This window comes from Canis aureus, chromosome 29, assembly GCF_053574225.1.
Source record: "Canis aureus isolate CA01 chromosome 29, VMU_Caureus_v.1.0, whole genome shotgun sequence".
NCBI classification, from domain to species: Eukaryota; Metazoa; Chordata; class Mammalia; order Carnivora; family Canidae; genus Canis; species Canis aureus.
Genome location: NC_135639.1, coordinates 43889808 through 43910579, shown reverse-complemented (window position 1 = coordinate 43910579; position 20772 = coordinate 43889808).

The following is a 20772-nucleotide window of genomic DNA, read 5'->3' as shown; positions in this document are numbered from 1 at the left end:
GCTAGTTGAGAGCTGGCTTCTAGGCAAGCTTCCCTGTGAGAGCTGAGGACAGGGCAGAACCCTCCCGCATCCTGCCTGACTGTAGACGTACCTGCTAACCTCCTCATGTTAGTGGCTGGGATGGGTTGCGGGAAAAGCATGTGTAAGCATTGGGCCTGAACTCCCGTGTATCTGAGTTGAATACAGCGATTTCCAACATCCTTCTTCAATAGGAGTGTAGCTAGGTTCCAACTCCCATGTCCGAGTGGGTAGCAGACATCTGCCTCCCATGCATACACACTTCTGAGACTTGAGCTTATGGCCTGTAACCCTACATCCTGCCTGCCGCTACCTTTCGCTTCCAAAAGGCCTAGGCTCGCTGCTTGACGCAAGTGTTGGGAGAGGTAACTGGAATCTCCCGGCACACAAGACGAGTGCCTCCAAGCTCAATCAAGCGATTTCCTAGTAATTCCTGGGGTAGACTGGTGCTACATACTAAGTTCCATACGTGAGTATGTAGTTGAACGCCTTGTCCAAAAACATCTTACTTCTGAGAGTTGAGCTCACCCTCAGTCCCTCACAGTTCCACACTGCCTGCAGAGTGAGTTTCGCACGTCTTCACCAGAGACGTTTGCCAGAGGCTTCTGAGACGCAAGTTAACAATGCAGACCTGGAGGGTATGTCCAGGTCCAGTAGAGTGGTAACCTGGGAACCTCCTGTCTCAGAATACTGCTACCTTCACCCTGCCATAAGAATGCAGCTAGTTGACAGCTGGCTTCAAGGCCTGCTTCCCTGTGAGAGCTAAGGACAGGGCACAACCCTCCCGCATCCTGCTTGACTGTAGAAGGAGCTGCTAACGTCCTCATGTTAGTGGCAGGGAAACGTTGTGAGAAAAGCATGTGGAATCGTTGTGCCTGAACCCACGTGTATCTGAGTTGAATACAGCGATTTCCAAAGTCCTTCTTCATCAGAGTGTAGCTAGGTTCCCACTCGCATGTCCGAGTGGGTAGCAGACATCTGCCTCCCATGTATACACACTTCTGAGAGTTGAGCTTATGGCCTGTAAGCCTACCTCCTGCCTGCAGCTACCTTTCGCTTCCAAAAGGCCTAGGCTCACTGCTTCACCGAAGTGTTGGGAGAGGTAACTGGAATCTCCCGGCACACAAGACTAGTGCCACCAAGCTCAATCCAGCCTTTTCCCAGTAATTCCTGGGGTAGACTGGTGCTACATACTAAGTTCCATATGTGAGAAGGTAGCTGAACGCCTTGTCCAAAATCATCTTACTGCTGAGAGTTGAGCTCACCCTCAGTCCCTCACAGTTCCACACTGCCTGCAGAGTGAGTTTCCCACGTCTTCACCAGAGACTTTTGCCAGAGGCTTCTGAGACGCAAGTTAACAATGCACACCTGGACGGTATCTCCAGGTGCAGTAGAGTGGTAATCTCGGAACCTCCTTACTCAGAATACTGCTACCTTCACACTGTCATAAGAATGCAGCGAGTTGAGAGCTGGTTTCTAGGCAAGCTTCCCTGTGAGAGCTGAGGACAGGGCAGAACCCTCCCGCATCCTGCCTGACTGTAGACGTACCTGCTAACCTCCTTATGTTAGTGGCTGGGATGGGTTGCGGGAAAAGCATGTGTAAGCATTGGGCCTGAACTCCCGTGTATCTGAGTTGAATACAGCGATTTCCAACATCCTTCTTCAATAGGAGTGTAGCTAGGTTCCAACTCCCATGTCCGAGTGGGTAGCAGACATCTGCCTCCCATGCATACACACTTCTGAGACTTGAGCTTATGGCCTGTAACCCTACATCCTGCCTGCCGCTACCTTTCGCTTCCAAAAGGCCTAGGCTCGCTGCTTGACGCAAGTGTTGGGAGAGATAACTGGAATCTCCCGGCACACAAGACGAGTGCCTCCAAGCTCAATCAAGCGATTTCCTAGTAATTCCTGGGGTAGACTGGTGCTACATACTAAGTTCCATACGTGAGTATGTAGTTGAACGCCTTGTCCAAAAACATCTTACTTCTGAGAGTTGAGCTCACCCTCAGTCCCTCACAGTTCCACACTGCCTGCAGAGTGAGTTTCGCACGTCTTCACCAGAGACGTTTGCCAGAGGCTTCTGAGACGCAAGTTAACAATGCAGACCTGGAGGGTATCTCCAGGTCCAGTAGAGTGGTAACCTGGGAACCTCCTGTCTCAGAATACTGCTACCTTCACCCTGCCATAAGAATGCAGCTAGTTGACAGCTGGCTTCAAGGCCTGCTTCCCTGTGAGAGCTAAGGACAGGGCACAACCCTCCCGCATCCTGCTTGACTGTAGAAGGAGCTGCTAACGTCCTCATGTTAGTGGCAGGGAAACGTTGTGAGAAAAGCATGTGGAATCGTTGTGCCTGAACCCACGTGTATCTGAGTTGAATACAGCGATTTCCAAAGTCCTTCTTCATCAGAGTGTAGCTAGGTTCCCACTCGCATGTCCGAGTGGGTAGCAGACATCTGCCTCCCATGTATACACACTTCTGAGAGTTGAGCTTATGGCCTGTAAGCCTACCTCCTGCCTGCAGCTACCTTTCGCTTCCAAAAGGCCTAGGCTCGCTGCTTCACCGAAGTGTTGGGAGAGGTAACTGGAATCTCCCGGCACACAAGACTAGTGCCACCAAGCTCAATCCAGCCTTTTCCCAGTAATTCCTGGGGTAGACTGGTGCTACATACTAATTTCCATATGTGAGAAGGTAGCTGAACGCCTTGTCCAAAATCATCTTACTGCTGAGAGTTGAGCTCACCCTCAGTCCCTCACAGTTCCACACTGCCTGCAGAGTGAGTTTCCCACGTCTTCACCAGAGACTTTTGCCAGAGGCTTCTGAGACGCAAGTTAACAATGCACACCTGGACGGTATCTCCAGGTGCAGTAGAGTGGTAATCTGGGAACCTCCTTACTCAGAATACTGCTACCTTCACACTGTCATAAGAATGCAGCTAGTTGAGAGCTGGCTTCTAGGCAAGCTTCCCTGTGAGAGCTGAGGACAGGGCAGAACCCTCCCGCATCCTGCCTGACTGTAGACGTACCTGCTAACCTCCTCATGTTAGTGGCTGGGATGGGTTGCGGGAAAAGCATGTGTAAGCATTGGGCCTGAACTCCCGTGTATCTGAGTTGAATACAGCGATTTCCAACATCCTTCTTCAATAGGAGTGTAGCTAGGTTCCAACTCCCATGTCCGAGTGGGTAGCAGACATCTGCCTCCCATGCATACACACTTCTGAGAGTTGAGCTTATGGCCTGTAACCCTACATCCTGCCTGCCGCTACCTTTCGCTTCCAAAAGGCCTAGGCTCGCTGCTTGACGCAAGTGTTGGGAGAGGTAACTGGAATCTCCCGGCACACAAGACGAGTGCCTCCAAGCTCAATCAAGCGATTTCCTAGTAATTCCTGGGGTAGACTGGTGCTACATACTAAGTTCCATACGTGAGTATGTAGTTGAATGCCTTGTCCAAAAACATCTTACTTCTGAGAGTTGAGCTCATCCTCAGTCCCTCACAGTTCCACACTGCCTGCAGAGTGAGTTTCGCACGTCTTCACCAGAGACGTTTGCCAGAGGCTTCTGAGACGCAAGTTAACAATGCAGACCTGGAGGGTATCTCCAGGTGCAGTAGAGTGGTAACCTGGGAACCTCCTGTCTCAGAATACTGCTACCTTCACCCTGCCATAAGAATGCAGCTAGTTGACAGCTGGCTTCAAGGCCTGCTTCCCTGTGAGAGCTAAGGACAGGGCACAAGCCTCCCGCATCCTGCTTGACTGTAGAAGGAGCTGCTAACGTCCTCATGTTAGTGGCAGGGAAACGTTGTGAGAAAAGCATGTGGAATCGTTGTGCCTGAACCCACGTGTATCTGAGTTGAATACAGCGATTTCCAAAGTCCTTCTTCATCAGAGTGTAGCTAGGTTCCCACTCGCATGTCCGAGTGGGTAGCAGACATCTGCCTCCCATGTATACACACTTCTGAGAGTTGAGCTTATGGCCTGTAAGCCTACCTCCTGCCTGAAGCTACCTTTCGCTTCCAAAAGGCCTAGGCTCGCTGCTTCACCGAAGTGTTGGGATAGGTAACTGGAATCTCCCGGCACACAAGACTAGTGCCACCAAGCTCAATCCAGCGATTTCCCAGTAATTCCTGGGGTAGACTGGTGCTACATACTAATTTCCATATGTGAGAAGGTAGCTGAACGCCTTGTCCAAAATCATCTTACTGCTGAGAGTTGAGCTCACCCTCAGTCCCTCACAGTTCCACACTGCCTGCAGAGTGAGTTTCCCACGTCTTCACCAGAGACTTTTGCCAGAGGCTTCTGAGACGCAAGTTAACAATGCACACCTGGACGGTATCTCCAGGTGCAGTAGAGTGGTAATCTGGGAACCTCCTTACTCAGAATACTGCTACCTTCACACTGTCATAAGAATGCAGCTAGTTGAGAGCTGGCTTCTAGGCAAGCTTCCCTGTGAGAGCTGAGGACAGGGCAGAACCCTCCCGCATCCTGCCTGACTGTAGACGTACCTGCTAACCTCCTCATGTTAGTGGCTGGGATGGGTTGCGGGAAAAGCATGTGTAAGCATTGGGCCTGAACTCCCGTGTATCTGAGTTGAATACAGCGATTTCCAACATCCTTCTTCAATAGGAGTGTAGCTAGGTTCCAACTCCCATGTCCGAGTGGGTAGCAGACATCTGCCTCCCATGCATACACACTTCTGAGAGTTGAGCTTATGGCCTGTAACCCTACATCCTGCCTGCCGCTACCTTTCGCTTCCAAAAGGCCTAGGCTCGCTGCTTGACGCAAGTGTTGGGAGAGGTAACTGGAATCTCCCGGCACACAAGACGAGTGCCTCCAAGCTCAATCAAGCGATTTCCTAGTAATTCCTGGGGTAGACTGGTGCTACATACTAAGTTCCATACGTGAGTATGTAGTTGAATGCCTTGTCCAAAAACATCTTACTTCTGAGAGTTGAGCTCACCCTCAGTCCCTCACAGTTCCACACTGCCTGCAGAGTGAGTTTCGCACGTCTTCACCAGAGACGTTTGCCAGAGGCTTCTGAGACGCAAGTTAACAATGCAGACCTGGAGGGTATCTCCAGGTGCAGTAGAGTGGTAATCTGGGAACCTCCTGTCTCAGAATACTGCTACCTTCACCCTGCCATAAGAATGCAGCTAGTTGACAGCTGGCTTCAAGGCCTGCTTCCCTGTGAGAGCTAAGGACAGGGCACAACCCTCCCGCATCCTGCTTGACTGTAGAAGGAGCTGCTAACGTCCTCATGTTAGTGGCAGGGAAACGTTGTGAGAAAAGCATGTGGAATCGTTGTGCCTGAACCCACGTGTATCTGAGTTGAATACAGCGATTTCCAAAGTCCTTCTTCATCAGAGTGTAGCTAGGTTCCCACTCGCATGTCCGAGTGGGTAGCAGACATCTGCCTCCCATGTATACACACTTCTGAGAGTTGAGCTTATGGCCTGTAAGCCTACCTCCTGCCTGCAGCTACCTTTCGCTTCCAAAAGGCCTAGGCTCACTGCTTCACCGAAGTGTTGGGAGAGGTAACTGGAATCTCCCGGCACACAAGACTAGTGCCACCAAGCTCAATCCAGCCTTTTCCCAGTAATTCCTGGGGTAGACTGGTGCTACATACTAAGTTCCATATGTGAGAAGGTAGCTGAACGCCTTGTCCAAAATCATCTTACTGCTGAGAGTTGAGCTCACCCTCAGTCCCTCAGTTCCACACTGCCTGCAGAGTGAGTTTCCCACGTCTTCACCAGAGACTTTTGCCAGAGGCTTCTGAGACGCAAGTTAACAATGCACACCTGGACGGTATCTCCAGGTGCAGTAGAGTGGTAATCTCGGAACCTCCTTACTCAGAATACTGCTACCTTCACACTGTCATAAGAATGCAGCGAGTTGAGAGCTGGTTTCTAGGCAAGCTTCCCTGTGAGAGCTGAGGACAGGGCAGAACCCTCCCGCATCCTGCCTGACTGTAGACGTACCTGCTAACCTCCTTATGTTAGTGGCTGGGATGGGTTGCGGGAAAAGCATGTGTAAGCATTGGGCCTGAACTCCCGTGTATCTGAGTTGAATACAGCGATTTCCAACATCCTTCTTCAATAGGAGTGTAGCTAGGTTCCAACTCCCATGTCCCAGTGGGTAGCAGACATCTGCCTCCCATGCATACACACTTCTGAGAGTTGAGCTTATGGCCTGTAACCCTACATCCTGCCTGCCGCTACCTTTCGCTTCCAAAATGCCTAGGCTCGCTGCTTGACGCAAGTGTTGGGAGAGATAACTGGAATCTCCCGGCACACAAGACGAGTGCCTCCAAGCTCAATCAAGCGATTTCCTAGTAATTCCTGGGGTAGACTGGTGCTACATACTAAGTTCCATACGTGAGTATGTAGTTGAACGCCTTGTCCAAAAACATCTTACTTCTGAGAGTTGAGCTCACCCTCAGTCCCTCACAGTTCCACACTGCCTGCAGAGTGAGTTTCGCACGTCTTCACCAGAGACGTTTGCCAGAGGCTTCTGAGACGCAAGTTAACAATGCAGACCTGGAGGGTATCTCCAGGTCCAGTAGAGTGGTAACCTGGGAACCTCCTGTCTCAGAATACTGCTACCTTCACCCTGCCATAAGAATGCAGCTAGTTGACAGCTGGCTTCAAGGCCTGCTTCCCTGTGAGAGCTAAGGACAGGGCACAACCCTCCCGCATCCTGCTTGACTGTAGAAGGAGCTGCTAACGTCCTCATGTTAGTGGCAGGGAAACGTTGTGAGAAAAGCATGTGGAATCGTTGTGCCTGAACCCACGTGTATCTGAGTTGAATACAGCGATTTCCAAAGTCCTTCTTCATCAGAGTGTAGCTAGGTTCCCACTCGCATGTCCGAGTGGGTAGCAGACATCTGCCTCCCATGTATACACACTTCTGAGAGTTGAGCTTATGGCCTGTAAGCCTACCTCCTGCCTGCAGCTACCTTTCGCTTCCAAAAGGCCTAGGCTCGCTGCTTCACCGAAGTGTTGGGAGAGGTAACTGGAATCTCCCGGCACACAAGACTAGTGCCACCAAGCTCAATCCAGCGATTTCCCAGTAATTCCTGGGGTAGACTGGTGCTACATACTAAGTTCCATATGTGAGAAGGTAGCTGAACGCCTTGTCCAAAATCATCTTACTGCTGAGAGTTGAGCTCACCCTCAGTCCCTCACAGTTCCACACTGCCTGCAGAGTGAGTTTCCCACGTCTTCACCAGAGACTTTTGCCAGAGGCTTCTGAGACGCAAGTTAACAATGCACACCTGGACGGTATCTCCAGGTGCAGTAGAGTGGTAATCTGGGAACCTCCTTACTCAGAATACTGCTACCTTCACACTGTCATAAGAATGCAGCTAGTTGAGAGCTGGCTTCTCGGCAAGCTTCCCTGTGAGAGCTGAGGACAGGGCAGAACCCTCCCGCATCCTGCCTGACTGTAGACGTACCTGCTAACCTCCTTATGTTAGTGGCTGGGATGGGTTGCGGGAAAAGCATGTGTAAGCATTGGGCCTGAACTCCCGTGTATCTGAGTTGAATACAGCGATTTCCAACATCCTTCTTCAATAGGAGTGTAGCTAGGTTCCAACTCCCATGTCCGAGTGGGTAGCAGACATCTGCCTCCCATGCATACACACTTCTGAGAGTTGAGCTTATAGCCTGTAACCCTACATCCTGCCTGCCGCTACCTTTCGCTTCCAAAAGGCCTAGGCTCGCTGCTTGACGCAAGTGTTGGGAGAGGTAACTGGAATCTCCCGGCACACAAGACGAGTGCCTCCAAGCTCAATCAAGCGATTTCCTAGTAATTCCTGGGGTAGACTGGTGCTACATACTAAGTTCCATACGTGAGTATGTAGTTGAACGCCTTGTCCAAAAACATCTTACTTCTGAGAGTTGAGCTCACCCTCAGTCCCTCACAGTTCCACACTGCCTGCAGAGTGAGTTTCGCACGTCTTCACCAGAGACGTTTGCCAGAGGCTTCTGAGACGCAAGTTAACAATGCAGACCTGGAGGGTATCTCCAGGTCCTGTAGAGTGGTAACCTGGGAACCTCCTGTCTCAGAATACTGCTACCTTCACCCTGCCATAAGAATGCAGCTAGTTGACAGCTGGCTTCAAGGCCTGCTTCCCTGTGAGAGCTAAGGACAGGGCACAACCCTCCCGCATCCTGCTTGACTGTAGAAGGAGCTGCTAACGTCCTCATGTTAGTGGCAGGGAAACGTTGTGAGAAAAGCATGTGGAATCGTTGTGCCTGAACCCACGTGTATCTGAGTTGAATACAGCGATTTCCAAAGTCCTTCTTCATCAGAGTGTAGCTAGGTTCCCACTCGCATGTCCGAGTGGGTAGCAGACATCTGCCTCCCATGTATACACACTTCTGAGAGTTGAGCTTATGGCCTGTAAGCCTACCTCCTGCCTGCAGCTACCTTTCGCTTCCAAAAGGCCTAGGCTCGCTGCTTCACCGAAGTGTTGGGAGAGGTAACTGGAATCTCCCGGCACACAAGACTAGTGCCACCAAGCTCAATCCAGCCTTTTCCCAGTAATTCCTGGGGTAGACTGGTGCTACATACTAAGTTCCATATGTGAGAAGGTAGCTGAACGCCTTGTCCAAAATCATCTTACTGCTGAGAGTTGAGCTCACCCTCAGTCCCTCAGTTCCACACTGCCTGCAGAGTGAGTTTCCCACGTCTTCACCAGAGACTTTTGCCAGAGGCTTCTGAGACGCAAGTTAACAATGCACACCTGGACGGTATCTCCAGGTGCAGTAGAGTGGTAATCTGGGAACCTCCTTACTCAGAATACTGCAACCTTCAAACTGTCATAAGAATGCAGCTAGTTGAGAGCTGGCTTCTAGGCAAGCTTCCCTGTGAGAGCTGAGGACAGGGCAGAACCCTCCCGCATCCTGCCTGACTGTAGACGTACCTGCTAACCTCCTTATGTTAGTGGCTGGGATGGGTTGCGGGAAAAGCATGTGTAAGCATTGGGCCTGAACTCCCGTGTATCTGAGTTGAATACAGCGATTTCCAACATCCTTCTTCAATAGGAGTGTAGCTAGGTTCCAACTCCCATGTCCGAGTGGGTAGCAGACATCTGCCTCCCATGCATACACACTTCTGAGAGTTGAGCTTATGGCCTGTAACCCTACATCCTGCCTGCCGCTACCTTTCGCTTCCAAAAGGCCTAGGCTCGCTGCTTGACGCAAGTGTTGGGAGAGGTAACTGGAATCTCCCGGCACACAAGACGAGTGCCTCCAAGCTCAATCAAGCGATTTCCTAGTAATTCCTGGGGTAGACTGGTGCTACATACTAAGTTCCATACGTGAGTATGTAGTTGAACGCCTTGTCCAAAAACATCTTACTTCTGAGAGTTGAGCTCACCCTCAGTCCCTCACAGTTCCACACTGCCTGCAGAGTGAGTTTCGCACGTCTTCACCAGAGACGTTTGCCAGAGGCTTCTGAGACGCAAGTTAACAATGCAGACCTGGAGGGTATCTCCAGGTCCAGTAGAGTGGTAACCTGGGAACCTCCTGTCTCAGAATACTGCTACCTTCACCCTGCCATAAGAATGCAGCTAGTTGACAGCTGGCTTCAAGGCCTGCTTCCCTGTGAGAGCTAAGGACAGGGCACAACCCTCCCGCATCCTGCTTGACTGTAGAAGGAGCTGCTAACGTCCTCATGTTAGTGGCAGGGAAACGTTGTGAGAAAAGCATGTGGAATCGTTGTGCCTGAACCCACGTGTATCTGAGTTGAATACAGCGATTTCCAAAGTCCTTCTTCATCAGAGTGTAGCTAGGTTCCCACTCGCATGTCCGAGTGGGTAGCAGACATCTGCCTCCCATGTATACACACTTCTGAGAGTTGAGCTTATGGCCTGTAAGCCTACCTCCTGCCTGCAGCTACCTTTCGCTTCCAAAAGGCCTAGGCTCGCTGCTTCACCGAAGTGTTGGGAGAGGTAACTGGAATCTCCCGGCACACAAGACTAGTGCCACCAAGCTCAATCCAGCCTTTTCCCAGTAATTCCTGGGGTAGACTGGTGCTACATACTAAGTTCCATATGTGAGAAGGTAGCTGAACGCCTTGTCCAAAATCATCTTACTGCTGAGAGTTGAGCTCACCCTCAGTCCCTCAGTTCCACACTGCCTGCAGAGTGAGTTTCCCACGTCTTCACCAGAGACTTTTGCCAGAGGCTTCTGAGACGCAAGTTAACAATGCACACCTGGACGGTATCTCCAGGTGCAGTAGAGTGGTAATCTGGGAACCTCCTTACTCAGAATACTGCAACCTTCAAACTGTCATAAGAATGCAGCTAGTTGAGAGCTGGCTTCTAGGCAAGCTTCCCTGTGAGAGCTGAGGACAGGGCAGAACCCTCCCGCATCCTGCCTGACTGTAGACGTACCTGCTAACCTCCTTATGTTAGTGGCTGGGATGGGTTGCGGGAAAAGCATGTGTAAGCATTGGGCCTGAACTCCCGTGTATCTGAGTTGAATACAGCGATTTCCAACATCCTTCTTCAATAGGAGTGTAGCTAGGTTCCAACTCCCATGTCCCAGTGGGTAGCAGACATCTGCCTCCCATGCATACACACTTCTGAGAGTTGAGCTTATGGCCTGTAACCCTACATCCTGCCTGCCGCTACCTTTCGCTTCCAAAAGGCCTAGGCTCGCTGCTTGACGCAAGTGTTGGGAGAGGTAACTGGAATCTCCCGGCACACAAGACGAGTGCCTCCAAGCTCAATCAAGCGATTTCCTAGTAATTCCTGGGGTAGACTGGTGCTACATACTAAGTTCCATACGTGAGTATGTAGTTGAACGCCTTGTCCAAAAACATCTTACTTCTGAGAGTTGAGCTCACCCTCAGTCCCTCACAGTTCCACACTGCCTGCAGAGTGAGTTTCGCACGTCTTCACCAGAGACGTTTGCCAGAGGCTTCTGAGACGCAAGTTAACAATGCAGACCTGGAGGTTATCTCCAGGTCCAGTAGAGTGGTAACCTGGGAACCTCCTGTCTCAGAATACTGCTACCTTCACCCTGCCATAAGAATGCAGCTAGTTGACAGCTGGCTTCAAGGCCTGCTTCCCTGTGAGAGCTAAGGACAGGGCACAACCCTCCCGCATCCTGCTTGACTGTAGAAGGAGCTGCTAACGTCCTCATGTTAGTGGCAGGGAAACGTTGTGAGAAAAGCATGTGGAATCGTTGTGCCTGAACCCACGTGTATCTGAGTTGAATACAGCGATTTCCAAAGTCCTTCTTCATCAGAGTGTAGCTAGGTTCCCACTCGCATGTCCGAGTGGGTAGCAGACATCTGCCTCCCATGTATACACACTTCTGAGAGTTGAGCTTATGGCCTGTAAGCCTACCTCCTGCCTGCAGCTACCTTTCGCTTCCAAAAGGCCTAGGCTCGCTGCTTCACCGAAGTGTTGGGAGAGGTAACTGGAATCTCCCGGCACACAAGACTAGTGCCACCAAGCTCAATCCAGCGATTTCCCAGTAATTCCTGGGGTAGACTGGTGCTACATACTAAGTTCCATATGTGAGAAGGTAGCTGAACGCCTTGTCCAAAATCATCTTACTGCTGAGAGTTGAGCTCACCCTCAGTCCCTCACAGTTCCACACTGCCTGCAGAGTGAGTTTCCCACGTCTTCACCAGAGACTTTTGCCAGAGGCTTCTGAGACGCAAGTTAACAATGCACACCTGGACGGTATCTCCAGGTGCAGTAGAGTGGTAATCTGGGAACCTCCTTACTCAGAATACTGCTACCTTCACACTGTCATAAGAATGCAGCTAGTTGAGAGCTGGCTTCTAGGCAAGCTTCCCTGTGAGAGCTGAGGACAGGGCAGAACCCTCCCGCATCCTGCCTGACTGTAGACGTACCTGCTAACCTCCTTATGTTAGTGGCTGGGATGGGTTGCGGGAAAAGCATGTGTAAGCATTGGGCCTGAACTCCCGTGTATCTGAGTTGAATACAGCGATTTCCAACATCCTTCTTCAATAGGAGTGTAGCTAGGTTCCAACTCCCATGTCCGAGTGGGTAGCAGACATCTGCCTCCCATGCATACACAGTTCTGAGAGTTGAGCTTATAGCCTGTAACCCTACATCCTGCCTGCCGCTACCTTTCGCTTCCAAAAGGCCTAGGCTCGCTGCTTGACGCAAGTGTTGGGAGAGGTAACTGGAATCTCCCGGCACACAAGACGAGTGCCTCCAAGCTCAATCAAGCGATTTCCTAGTAATTCCTGGGGTAGACTGGTGCTACATACTAAGTTCCATACGTGAGTATGTAGTTGAACGCCTTGTCCAAAAACATCTTACTTCTGAGAGTTGAGCTCACCCTCAGTCCCTCACAGTTCCACACTGCCTGCAGAGTGAGTTTCGCACGTCTTCACCAGAGACGTTTGCCAGAGGCTTCTGAGACGCAAGTTAACAATGCAGACCTGGAGGGTATCTCCAGGTCCAGTAGAGTGGTAACCTGGGAACCTCCTGTCTCAGAATACTGCTACCTTCACCCTGCCATAAGAATGCAGCTAGTTGACAGCCGGCTTCAAGGCCTGCTTCCCTGTGAGAGCTAAGGACAGGGCACAACCCTCCCGCATCCTGCTTGACTGTAGAAGGAGCTGCTAACGTCCTCATGTTAGTGGCAGGGAAACGTTGTGAGAAAAGCATGTGGAATCGTTGTGCCTGAACCCACGTGTATCTGAGTTGAATACAGCGATTTCCAAAGTCCTTCTTCATCAGAGTGTAGCTAGGTTCCCACTCGCATGTCCGAGTGGGTAGCAGACATCTGCCTCCCATGTATACCCACTTCTGAGAGTTGAGCTTATGGCCTGTAAGCCTACCTCCTGCCTGCAGCTACCTTTCGCTTCCAAAAGGCCTAGGCTCGCTGCTTCACCGAAGTGTTGGGAGAGGTAACTGGAATCTCCCGGCACACAAGACTAGTGCCACCAAGCTCAATCCAGCCTTTTCCCAGTAATTCCTGGGGTAGACTGGTGCTACATACTAAGTTCCATATGTGAGAAGGTAGCTGAACGCCTTGTCCAAAATCATCTTACTGCTGAGAGTTGAGCTCACCCTCAGTCCCTCAGTTCCACACTGCCTGCAGAGTGAGTTTCCCACGTCTTCACCAGAGACTTTTGCCAGAGGCTTCTGAGACGCAAGTTAACAATGCACACCTGGACGGTATCTCCAGGTGCAGTAGAGTGGTAATCTGGGAACCTCCTTACTCAGAATACTGCAACCTTCAAACTGTCATAAGAATGCAGCTAGTTGAGAGCTGGCTTCTAGGCAAGCTTCCCTGTGAGAGCTGAGGACAGGGCAGAACCCTCCCGCATCCTGCCTGACTGTAGACGTACCTGCTACCCTCCTTATGTTAGTGGCTGGGATGGGTTGCGGGAAAAGCATGTGTAAGCATTGGGCCTGAACTCCCGTGTATCTGAGTTGAATACAGCGATTTCCAACATCCTTCTTCAATAGGAGTGTAGCTAGGTTCCAACTCCCATGTCCCAGTGGGTAGCAGACATCTGCCTCCCATGCATACACACTTCTGAGAGTTGAGCTTATGGCCTGTAACCCTACATCCTGCCTGCCGCTACCTTTCGCTTCCAAAAGGCCTAGGCTCGCTGCTTGACGCAAGTGTTGGGAGAGGTAACTGGAATCTCCCGGCACACAAGACGAGTGCCTCCAAGCTCAATCAAGCGATTTCCTAGTAATTCCTGGGGTAGACTGGTGCTACATACTAAGTTCCATACGTGAGTATGTAGTTGAACGCCTTGTCCAAAAACATCTTACTTCTGAGAGTTGAGCTCACCCTCAGTCCCTCACAGTTCCACACTGCCTGCAGAGTGAGTTTCGCACGTCTTCACCAGAGACGTTTGCCAGAGGCTTCTGAGACGCAAGTTAACAATGCAGACCTGGAGGGTATCTCCAGGTCCAGTAGAGTGGTAACCTGCGAACCTCCTGTCTCAGAATCCTGCTATCTTCACCCTCCCATAAGAATGCAGCTAGTTGACAGCTGGCTTCAAGGCCTGCTTCCCTGTGAGAGCTAAGGACAGGGCACAACCCTCCCGCATCCTGCTTGACTGTAGAAGGAGCTGCTAACGTCCTCATGTTAGTGGCAGGGAAACGTTGTGAGAAAAGCATGTGGAATCGTTGTGCCTGAACCCACGTGTATCTGAGTTGAATACAGCGATTTCCAAAGTCCTTCTTCATCAGAGTGTAGCTAGGTTCCCACTCGCATGTCCGAGTGGGTAGCAGACATCTGCCTCCCATGTATACACACTTCTGAGAGTTGAGCTTATGGCCTGTAAGCCTACCTCCTGCCTGCAGCTACCTTTCGCTTCCAAAAGGCCTAGGCTCGCTGCTTCACCGAAGTGTTGGGAGAGGTAACTGGAATCTCCCGGCACACAAGACTAGTGCCACCAAGCTCAATCCAGCCTTTTCCCAGTAATTCCTGGGGTAGACTGGTGCTACATACTAATTTCCATATGTGAGAAGGTAGCTGAACGCCTTGTCCAAAATCATCTTACTGCTGAGAGTTGAGCTCACCCTCAGTCCCTCACAGTTCCACACTGCCTGCAGAGTGAGTTTCCCACGTCTTCACCAGAGACTTTTGCCAGAGGCTTCTGAGACGCAAGTTAACAATGCACACCTGGACGGTATCTCCAGGTGCAGTAGAGTGGTAATCTGGGAACCTCCTTACTCAGAATACTGCTACCTTCACACTGTCATAAGAATGCAGCTAGTTGAGAGCTGGCTTCTCGGCAAGCTTCCCTGTGAGAGCTGAGGACAGGGCAGAACCCTCCCGCATCCTGCCTGACTGTAGACGTACCTGCTAACCTCCTCATGTTAGTGGCTGGGATGGGTTGCGGGAAAAGCATGTGTAAGCATTGGGCCTGAACTCCCGTGTATCTGAGTTGAATACAGCGATTTCCAACATCCTTCTTCAATAGGAGTGTAGCTAGGTTCCAACTCCCATGTCCGAGTGGGTAGCAGACATCTGCCTCCCATGCATACACACTTCTGAGAGTTGAGCTTATGGCCTGTAACCCTACATCCTGCCTGCCGCTACCTTTCGCTTCCAAAAGGCCTAGGCTCGCTGCTTGACGCAAGTGTTGGGAGAGGTAACTGGAATCTCCCGGCACACAAGACGAGTGCCTCCAAGCTCAATCAAGTGATTTCCTAGTAATTCCTGGGGTAGACTGGTGCTACATACTAAGTTCCATACGTGAGTATGTAGTTGAATGCCTTGTCCAAAAACATCTTACTTCTGAGAGTTGAGCTCACCCTCAGTCCCTCACAGTTCCACACTGCCTGCAGAGTGAGTTTCGCACGTCTTCACCAGAGACGTTTGCCAGAGGCTTCTGAGACGCAAGTTAACAATGCAGACCTGGAGGGTATCTCCAGGTCCAGTAGAGTGGTAACCTGGGAACCTCCTGTCTCAGAATACTGCTACCTTCACCCTGCCATAAGAATGCAGCTAGTTGACAGCTGGCTTCAAGGCCTGCTTCCCTGTGAGAGCTAAGGACAGGGCACAACCCTCCCGCATCCTGCTTGACTGTAGAAGGAGCTGCTAACGTCCTCATGTTAGTGGCAGGGAAACGTTGTGAGAAAAGCATGTGGAATCGTTGTGCCTGAACCCACGTGTATCTGAGTTGAATACAGCGATTTCCAAAGTCCTTCTTCATCAGAGTGTAGCTAGGTTCCCACTCGCATGTCCGAGTGGGTAGCAGACATCTGCCTCCCATGTATACACACTTCTGAGAGTTGAGCTTATGGCCTGTAAGCCTACCTCCTGCCTGCAGCTACCTTTCGCTTCCAAAAGGCCTAGGCTCGCTGCTTCACCAAAGTGTTGGGAGAGGTAACTGGAATCTCCCGGCACACAAGACTAGTGCCACCAAGCTCAATCCAGCGATTTCCCAGTAATTCCTGGGGTAGACTGGTGCTACATACTAAGTTCCATATGTGAGAAGGTAGCTGAACGAATTGTCCAAAATCATCTTACTGCTGAGAGTTGAGCTCACCCTCAGTCCCTCACAGTTCCACACTGCCTGCAGAGTGAGTTTCCCACGTCTTCACCAGAGACTTTTGCCAGAGGCTTCTGAGACGCAAGTTAACAATGCACACCTGGACGGTATCTCCAGGTGCAGTAGAGTGGTAATCTGGGAACCTCCTTACTCAGAATACTGCTACCTTCACACTGTCATAAGAATGCAGCTAGTTGAGAGCTGGCTTCTCGGCAAGCTTCCCTGTGAGAGCTGAGGACAGGGCAGAACCCTCCCGCATCCTGCCTGACTGTAGACGTACCTGCTAACCTCCTTATGTTAGTGGCTGGGATAGGATGTGGGAAAAGCATGTGTAAGCATTGGGCCTGAACTCCCGTGTATCTGAGTTGAATACAGCGATTTCCAACATCCTTCTTCAATAGGAGTGTAGCTAGGTTCCAACTCCCATGTGCGAGTGGGCAGCAGACATCTGCCTCCGATGCATACACACTTCTGAGAGTTGAGCTTATGGCCTGTAACCCTACATCCTGCCTGCCGCTACCTTTCGCTTCCAAAAGGCCTAGGCTCGCTGCTTGACGCAAGTGTTGGGAGAGGTAACTGGAATCTCCCGGCACACAAGACGAGTGCCTCCAAGCTCAATCAAGCGATTTCCTAGTAATTCCTGGAGTAGACTGCTGCTACATACTAAGTTCCATACGTGAGTAGGTAGTTGAACGCCTTGCCCAAAAACATCTTACTTCTGAGAGTTGAGCTCACCCTCTGTCCCTCACAGTTCCACACTGCCTGCAGAGTGAGTTTCCCACGTCTTCAGCAGAGATGTTTGCCAGAGGCTTCTGAGACGCAAGTTAACAATGCAGACCTGGAGGGTATCTCCAGGTCCAGTAGAGTGGTAATCTGGGAACCTCCTGTCTCAGAATACTGCTACCTTCACCCTGCCATAAGAATGCAGCTAGTTGACAGCTGGCTTCAAGGCATGCTTCCCTGTGAGAGCTAAGGACAGGGCACAACCCTCCCGCATCCTGCTTGACTGTAGAAGGAGCTGCTAACGTCCTCATGTTAGTGGCAGGGAAACCTTGTGAGAAAAGCATGTGGAATCGTTGTGCCTGAACCCACGTGTATCTGAGTTGAATACAACGATTTCCAAAGTCCTTCTTCATCAGAGTGTAGCTAGGTTCCCACTCGCATGTCCGAGTGGGTAGCAGACATCTGCCTGCCATGTATACACACTTCTGAGAGTTGAGCTTATGGCCTGTAAGCCTACCTCCTGCCTGCAGCTACCTTTCGCTTCCAAAAGGCCTAGGCTCGCTGCTTCACCGAAGTGTTGGGAGAGGTAACTGGAATCTCCCGGCACACAAGACTAGTGCCACCAAGCTCAATCCAGCGATTTCCCAGTAATTCCTGGGGTAGACTGGTGCTACATACTAAGTTCCATATGTGAGAAGGTAGCTGAACGCCTTGTCCAAAATCATCTTACTGCTGAGAGTTGAGCTCAATCTCAGTCCCTCAGTTCCACACTGCCTGCAGAGTGAGTTTCCCACGTCTTCACCAGAGACTTTTGCCAGAGGCTTCTGAGACGCAAGTTAACAATGCACACCTGGACGGTATCTCCAGGTGCAGTAGAGTGGTAATCTGGGAACCTCCTTACTCAGAATACTGCAACCTTCAAACTGTCATAAGAATGCAGCTAGTTGAGAGCTGGCTTCTAGGCAAGCTTCCCTGTGAGAGCTGAGGACAGGGCAGAACCCTCCCGCATCCTGCCTGACTGTAGACGTACCTGCTAACCTCCTTATGTTAGTGGCTGGGATGGGTTGCGGGAAAAGCATGTGTAAGCATTGGGCCTGAACTCCCGTGTATCTGAGTTGAATACAGCGATTTCCAACATCCTTCTTCAATAGGAGTGTAGCTAGGTTCCAACTCCCATGTCCGAGTGGGTAGCAGACATCTGCCTCCCATGCATACACACTTCTGAGAGTTGAGCTTATGGCCTGTAACCCTACATCCTGCCTGCCGCTACCTTTCGCTTCCAAAAGGCCTAGGCTCGCTGCTTGACGCAAGTGTTGGGAGAGGTAACTGGAATCTCCCGGCACACAAGACGAGTGCCTCCAAGCTCAATCAAGCGATTTCCTAGTAATTCCTGGGGTAGACTGGTGCTACATACTAAGTTCCATACGTGAGTATGTAGTTGAACGCCTTGTCCAAAAACATCTTACTTATGAGAGTTGAGCTCACCCTCAGTCCCTCACAGTTCCACACTGCCTGCAGAGTGAGTTTCGCACGTCTTCACCAGAGACGTTTGCCAGAGGCTTCTGAGACGCAAGTTAACAATGCAGACCTGGAGGGTATCTCCAGGTCCAGTAGAGTGGTAACCTGGGAACCTCCTGTCTCAGAATACTGCTACCTTCACCCTGCCACAAGAATGTAGCTAGTTGACAGCTGGCTTCAAGGCCTGCTTCCCTGTGAGAGCTAAGGACAGGGCACAACCCTCCCGCATCCTGCTTGACTGTAGAAGGAGCTGCTAACGTCCTCATGTTAGTGGCAGGGAAAGGTGGTGAGAAAAGCATGTGGAATCGTTGTGCCTGAACCCACGTGTATCTGAGTTGAATACAGCGATTTCCAAAGTCCTTCTTCATCAGAGTGTAGCTAGGTTCCCACTCGCATGTCCGAGTGGGTAGCAGACATCTGCCTCCCATGTATACACACTTCTGAGAGTTGAGCTGATGGCCTGTAAGCCTACCTCCTGCCTGCAGCTACCTTTCGCTTCCAAAAGGCCTAGGCTCGCTGCTTCACCAAAGTGTTGGGAGAGGTAACTGGAATCTCCCGGCACACAAGACTAGTGCCACCAAGCTCAATCCAGCGATTTCCCAGTAATTCCTGGGGTAGACTGGTGCTACATACTAAGTTCCATATGTGAGAAGGTAGCTGAACGCCTTGTCCAAAATCATCTTACTGCTGAGAGTTGAGCTCACCCTCAGTCCCTCACAGTTCCACACTGCCTGCAGAGTGAGTTTCCCACGTCTTCACCAGAGACTTTTGCCAGAGGCTTCTGAGACGCAAGTTAACAATGCACACCTGGACGGTATCTCCAGGTGCAGTAGAGTGGTAATCTGGGAAACTCCTTATTCAGAATACTGCTACCTTCACACTGTCATAAGAATGCAGCTAGTTGAGAGCTGGCTTCTAGGCATGCTTCCCTGTGAGAGCTGAGGACAGGGCAGAACCCTCCCGCATCCTGCCTGACTGTAGACGTACCTGCTAACCTCCTTATGTTAGTGGCTGGGATAGGTTGTGGGAAAAGCATGTGTAAGCATTGGGCCTGAACTCCCGTGTATCTGAGTTGAATACAGCGATTTCCAACATCCTTCTTCAATAGGAGTGTAGCTAGGTTCCAACTCCCATGTCCGAGTGGGTAGCAGACATCTGCCTCCCATGCATACACACTTCTGAGAGTTGAGCTTATGGCCTGTAACCCTACATCCTGCCTGCCGCTAACTTTCGCTTCCAAATGGCCTAGGCTCGATGCTTGATGCAAGTGTTGGGAGAGGTAACTGGAATCTCCCGGCACACAAGACGAGTGCCTCCAAGCTCAATCAAGCGATTTCCTAGTAATTCCTGGGGTAGACTGGTGCTACATACTAAGTTCCATACGTGAGTATGTAGTTGAACGCCTTGCCCAAAAACGTCTTACTTCTGAGAGTTGAGCTCACCCTCAGTCCCTCACAGTTCCACACTGCCTGCAGAGTGAGTTTCGCACGTCTTCACCAGAGACGTTTGCCAGAGGCTTCTGAGACGCAAGTTAACAATGCAGACCTGGAGGGTATCTCCAGGTGCAGTAGAGTGGTAATCTGGGAACCTCCTGTCTCAGAATACTGCTACCTTCACCCTGCCATAAGAATGCAGCTAGTTGACAGCTGGCTTCAAGGCATGCTTCCCTGTGAGAGCTAAGGACAGGGCACAACCCTCCCGCATCCTGCTTGACTGTAGAAGGAGCTGCTAACGTCCTCATGTTAGTGGCAGGGAAACGTTGTGAGAAAAGCATGTGGAATCGTTGTGCCTGAACCCACGTGTATCTGAGTTGAATACAGCGATTTCCAAAGTCCTTCTTCATCAGAGTGTAGCTAGGTTCCCACTCGCATGTCCGAGTGGGTAGCAGACATCTGCCTCCCATGTATACACACTTCTGAGAGTTGAGCTTATGGCCTGTAAGCCTACCTCCTGCCTGCAGCTACCTTTCGCTTCCAAAAGGCCTAGGCTCACTGCTTCACCGAAGTGTTGGGAGAGGTAACTGGAATCTCCCGGCACACAAGACTAGTGCCACCAAGCTCAATCCAGCGATTTCCCAGTAATTCCTGGGGTAGACTGGTGCTACATACTAAGTTCCATATGTGAGAAGGTAGCTGAACGCCTTGTCCAAAATCATCTTACTGCTGAGAGTTGAGCTCACCCTCAGTCCCTCACAGTTCCACACTGCCTGCAGAGTGAGTTTCCCACGTCTTCACCAGAGACTTTTGCCAGAGGCTTCTGAGACGCAAGTTAACAATGCACACCTGGACGGTATCTCCAGGTGCAGTAGAGTGGTAATCTGGGAACCTCCTTACTCAGAATACTGCTACCTTCACACTGTCATAAGAATGCAGCTAGTTGAGAGCTGGCTTCTAGGCAAGCTTCCCTGTGAGAGCTGAGGACAGGGCAGAACCCTCCCGCATCCTGCCTGACTGTAGACGTACCTGCTAACCTCCTTATGTTAGTGGCTGGGATGGGTTGCGGG